This window comes from Octodon degus, unplaced genomic scaffold (genome assembly GCF_000260255.1).
Source record: "Octodon degus isolate 3935 unplaced genomic scaffold, OctDeg1.0 scaffold00020, whole genome shotgun sequence".
NCBI lineage: Eukaryota > Metazoa > Chordata > Mammalia > Rodentia > Octodontidae > Octodon > Octodon degus.
In genome coordinates, this window is record NW_004524596.1 from 17,832,937 (window position 1) to 17,838,767 (window position 5,831).

Genomic DNA, 5,831 nt, shown 5'->3' on the forward strand with positions numbered 1-5,831 from the left:
GCTGCCTCCCTGGCCCCTCCCAGGGGGCCCACCTCACTCCAGAACTCCCTGACTGAGTCAGGGCCTTGCTCCTCCTGCCCCGTGGCTCCTCCTGCCCCATGGTTGCAGCTGTCTTGATCCCTCATGGATTGGTGAGAAAAGAGGGGAGATTGGGATGTTTTATTGATTTGCTGGTGGCTGCCTACTCTCTGAGTCTGGATTGAGTCCTTCTGCAGGGTTGGTGGTGTTTCCCTGCTGGGTCCCTTTCCCTGTCCTTCAATTTCAGATGTTGCCCTAAGATTTATTCCTTAGCCCCTGGACATCGGGTCCACGTCCAGCTTCTTTATCAAGGTCCACAATGACCCATGGGCCTAATACCCACAGCCCTTGATTTCCTATCTATTGTTTTGGTGTCTCTTACCAAAGCGACAATGGAAAGTGTCCTGTCTTCACATCCTGAGTGTGAGCCTCCTGATGCTGGCTGTTGCTCTCCAGATGGCACAGCTGGTGGGATGATGCCTGTTCTTCAGCCACAGAGCAGAGGGCACAGGGGAGCAGGGGTGGGCAGGAAGTAAGGGGTGAAGCGGAGGGTGCCCTTCTGCTCCCCCTGATGACAGGATCCTTTAGATCCCACGTGAGTTGACTGCAATCTCCTGGGTGTAGCGCATGATCCTGGGGTCCACATCAGCCCAGATCTCCAGCCACAGGTCCCTGGCGAGGACGACCGCCGCCTAGCAGAGCAGGAGGGAGGTTTCTGTGGTGCCAATGCTCTGGGTCTCGCTGCAGAACCCCCTCTCCCATCCTGCTGCCTGGAGCTGATGGCCTCTACTCAGCTCCTAACTGAGTTTCATGCTGTGTCCTGGGGAAGTCAAGCACAAAGATGGGCAGGATTGCCCCGACTTACGCGGCTCTCTTCCTGCCCCTTTTCTCTTTGCCATGTACCCCTATTGCCAAAAGGTGAGTTGGACTTAAAATTTAATATTAGACTATTTGAACTCTTAAAAAATTGAAAAAAAATTTTGTTGTTTTGTCCCCTCCCCACAACCAGCCAACCAAAGCACGGAATGGCAGCAACCAAGCATATGTGTTCACACATGCAAACACTCAAGCAGCCTGCCTCTGGAGAGAACTTGCCTGAGTGAGAGACCCTTCACTGGGCCACCACATAGTCAGCACTGCCATGCTTACATGGTTTAGGTACAGTGAGAGTAGAGATTGTCCCTTCTGTCTTTGCGCTGCGTTTCCCTAATTGTGGCCTGGACTGGTAGCAAGGTTAGAGATAAAGCAACCCCATGACCCGGGCAGCCTTGTCTGCGGGCCAGATAGTCCCCCGCATGTCAGATCCCCCCATTCCCTAGCTCCGTCTTGCTAATATTTATAGTGATAGTTTGTTGTTCCAGTAGAAAAAGCCAGAAGTACTCTAGAATTGCCTCATCAAAGCAATTCAGTTTAGAGTCTTATTCAGTAAGGATTTATTAGCTCTTCACACTTTGGAAGCCTGGAATTTTGCTTTCCCTCAGTGTTGGTTGTGTGGCCTCCCACTGGCTGAGGAATCCCACCCTGGGGGCAGCAGGCCTGTGGGAGGCCAGAGCTTTTTAGTTGCCAGCAACTTACCTTTGGACATAAGGTCCTGAGGTTCTGGCGACATGTTTTGCGGTGGGGTCTCTGTTTCCCCAGTCAATAGCCATACAGATGTTTCCCCAGTCAACAGCTGTCCAGATGTGCCCATCCGTAGAGGCTGAGCCAGAAAACCCTGTTATAACCATTGGAATCGATGTGGGCGTGGAGGTGGGACAAACCTTTCTAGATTCATGGCCCAAGAAGAGTGCAGTACAGTTTACAGGCAGTGTGAACTCTGTATGTGTTCAGAGGGGCAGTGGAGCAGGGAGGAAAGGGTAGACCCGGATTAAGTCCTAGCAGGAGACACCTTGTGGTGGGGTTCTCCAGGGGCAGGTGAATGATGGAGCAGAGGAGGGAGGTCCCTGGGCCAGCCGGCGAAGGCTCCATGAGGGGATGGGATTTCAGTGAGTCTGCAAAGGTGGACTTTATCTGGACAGACAGAGGGCGCAGGGAGAACCAAGTGAGAACTATTTAAAAAAATCAAAAACAGCTCCCTTTGCTCTGGATTTCAGCCAGGACTCCTCTGCTATTGAAAGGGGGGCTGCTACAGATTGCAAAGCTGTGTTCAGATTTAGCTGCCTGTGCCCACATCAAGTATCTGGGAACACAAGGAAAAAGAATTCTCAGCTCTCTGCCTCTGTCTCCTTCTCCTGTTACCCTCCCACCTAAGGCTTGACAACTAAGTAATATAGACCAAGCCAAAAAGAAGTTAGCAGGGATGGGTGTACTTAGTAATGGCCACCCCAGGTGTCCCCTGATTTTGGGGGGGCGATTACCAGTTGGGAGAACATCCACAGATACGGAGGTCAGATCCAAAGACCCCTGAGGATGGAGGCGAGGAGCTGTCGCCATGCCTCTGCCCAAGAGATGACAGCAAAGGCAGCTTCTGGCAGATGCTGTTTGGTACCCCGCTTTTGTAAGACCTGAGACTGCTGAGGTGACAAAGCCAGGGGATGGGAGGAATGCACAGAGGGAGAGAGCTTTGCTCACACTGACGCTTTCCTGAGGAAAGAAGGACACCGGCATCTCGTCTAGAGGCACGTGGGGCAGAAGCCATCTTGAATTCAGCTACGACCCGAGGATACTGAGGAAAGGTTGAAGGATGTACATTTTGTTCTGCTTAATAAGAGAGAATTTTAGAGAGACTGCTTTAAAAATTGGTTAACATTATCGGCATGTCAAGGGGGAGGTTTTAGATTCTGTCCACGTAGGGAAGAGAGTACACTTCCTTGAGGGCTGGCTGTGGAGGATGCTCTCAGGCAATGTGACATTCAGCTGACCAGCGCAGCTCAGACGAGCTGTTCTGGTTCCTTCTACCTTTTGGGGAAACTGAGACCTGGAAGTTAACTTGCTTGTCGTTCATATGGTAGCTGAGGAAAGACGCGAACCCATCCATTACGCCATAGTAGATCACCCCACCATTTAGACTGAAACCTTGCTTTTCATTGCTGTCCATGCCAGAGCTTTTGATGTGCCATGCTGTGGGCCCTCTGCGAGGCTGCTTGAAATACATCCAGCCGAGGGCAGGCACTGGCTTGGCTTGATGTGAGGCTTTGGTACCTTGTGCCACCGACACATTACAGTGCTTAGAAAGCTTGTTCCAAGGCTGGGGGAGGAGGGGTGTGGCTCATATACAGTGCTTTGCGCATGAGGAGAATTCAATAAATGTTATCCATCACGATGGTAATGATGGTGATAATGAAGATGATTAGACAGTGTCTTCCCCAAAGGACTCCCTCTGACACATTATCGATTTCTGTGAAAGAATCAGCCTAATAGCATACAGGCTGTCATCTCTGCTTCATTAATTATGAAACACTTACCAAGTGAGCATGAGGTCACAGACTTGGGAGCCCAGAGCCTAATTCAGGATTTCACCACCTGCCACTGTTGCTGCCTGGCTCGGGTCCTGTGTACTAGAGAATGAAGCAAATTTAGTGTAGGCTTTTTTTTTTTTAAGTCAATGAAAAACAGAGGCTTCTTACCCTTTACATCTTGGATAATTAGCTAAAGGGTCATACACAGATTTTCATTAGCAAAGCCCAGCCTTTTCTTGTTTCAGGACAGGTATTTTTTGGTCAAAAGCTAGTTTTTTTTCCATCTTTCTTTGACCAGCCCATCTGTGTCCTTTGTGAAAACAAAATACTATGCACAGGGAAGACTTTGGGCCCAAGGGATAGCTAGGGGACAGCGTCTTTTTGCCTTGACTACTGTAGAAGAACACAAGGTGGAGAGTTGATTAATGAATATGTTGTGCTGAAAATAATTGCTAGAGCACTTCAGAGAAGGGCCAGAGCTCCTTCCCAGGCTGGGGTGGTCGGGAAGCTTTCATGGAGAGCATGACCCTGCACAGGCATCTGGACAGGCCCGTGAGGCAAGCGAAAGCCAGACTGGTTAGCTTTGTTTCAGCTCCACTGCTTACTGGTTGTGTGATGTTGAGAGGTTTCTGTATCTCTCTGTGCCTCAGTTTCCTCATTTGTAAGATGGGGTAGGACCAGTACCTACCTCACAGGGCCTTTGTGTGAATTAAGTGAGTTATTACGAAGTGGGAAGAGTGTCTGGCACCAAGGTCTCAGAACCCAGACAGAGAATCCAGCTTACATTTGTGCTGCCTCCCAGCCAGGGTCCAGGCATGACTCATCCCATTTTACCAATGATATGGCCAAGGGCAAAACGTTCTTCTGTGGATGCTCCTGAAGACGTAGTGAGTGGCTCCCGGGGTGGCTGCAGATTGGAAGCAATTTTCTTGAGGTATGTAATCTGCACTTCAGGAATCGTTCCTGTAGTTCTGGGGTCCTGTCTCCAATCCGGGTCCTGGGTCTCCTCCCCATTTGCAGCTGTTCTCTCCAGCACCCATTAGGCATCCATCGGTCATTTTCAGAGTGCCGCATTGCTGCCATACAGAGCCTATGGTGTCCTTGTGACACAGACAGGAGAGGAGGCCGTGATCTTCCATGGCTGGCTTCCTGTGATGATTTGGTCAGCTGGGTCAGACAATGACGGGGATGTTGTGGACCTTGGAGAAACCGGTACAGCTGCGGGGCTTCTCAGGCTACAGGGAAGGGAGGGGAGGATGGCAGAGACAGGCTCCTGGGCTAGGGCTTGAGCAGCCTGGTGGAGTTAGAGAAGGTGAGGAGGGATGGGAGGGAGCTCAGCGATAGAACAGGAGCCCCAGATTCAGTCTCCAGCCTGGTGTGTGTGTGTGTGTGCGTGTGCGTGTGTGTGTGTGCGCGCACACACACACACACACACACACACACACAGTAATTGCCTTTTATTCCAAATCTGGTTTCAGATCACTGTGATGTTGATAGGCACCTTTCCTTTTCAAAGCCCCCCTTTTTTTGTAAACTAGAGAGAATAATAGTTTCAGTTTTACAGTGCTATATGAATTGTTAAAGGATTTTAAAAAATCAAAATCATGGCATACAAATATAAAATAGACATATGTCAAAAATTCATATAACTCATTAATAAAGAAACCAGTAACTATCTGAGAGGAGAATTCAGAGGCAATAGTGAACGTTGCAATGGATTTCCAAGTAGATGCAAACTAGGCCTGTTGAAAGGCAATAATCAATTGCATTCTGCAGGGTGCCTGCCTTTGCTTTCCATCAAAAGTCATCAGCCTGGCTGCCTGAGCCCTGCGTCACGCAGTGCTATGGTACCGCTCAGTAATCACAACTTGGATCATGCTTGATCTCCATTAAGGCACCCAGGAATCTCTTTGGTCCATTTCAAAGTCTTTCTGACAGTTGTCTCTCAGTTAATTAGAGAAAATGCACATCGAGTGCTTGGCAAAGATTAAGCACTCAATAAATGCTAACTATCATAAAATCATTGAAACTTACAGTAACTGTACCTCCGCCAGCCATGCAGATGATTTTAACCTCCCTGAAGAAAAGCTTTGATCACGATACTTCCTTCTCAAAAGCACAGGGCAGCATGATTGTTTAAGAAATCCTACCTTTCTTAGTTAGACGTGTAAGTGCCTCTGATGTGTCCTTATCCACACTTGCCAGCATGTCTCCTACAAGTGACTCCTTAGAAACACTGGCGTCTGCAATTTCACCATGAGAAATCAATCTGTCTTCATACAGAAGAGATTTGGTGGAAAAAATCATGACAAATAAGCACTCAGACAAAGGTCTGCTCTCTGGAATTTATAAAGAACTAAAAAACACTAGGGCCCCAAAATTTAAAGACCCAATCCAGAAATGGGCATCCGAGAT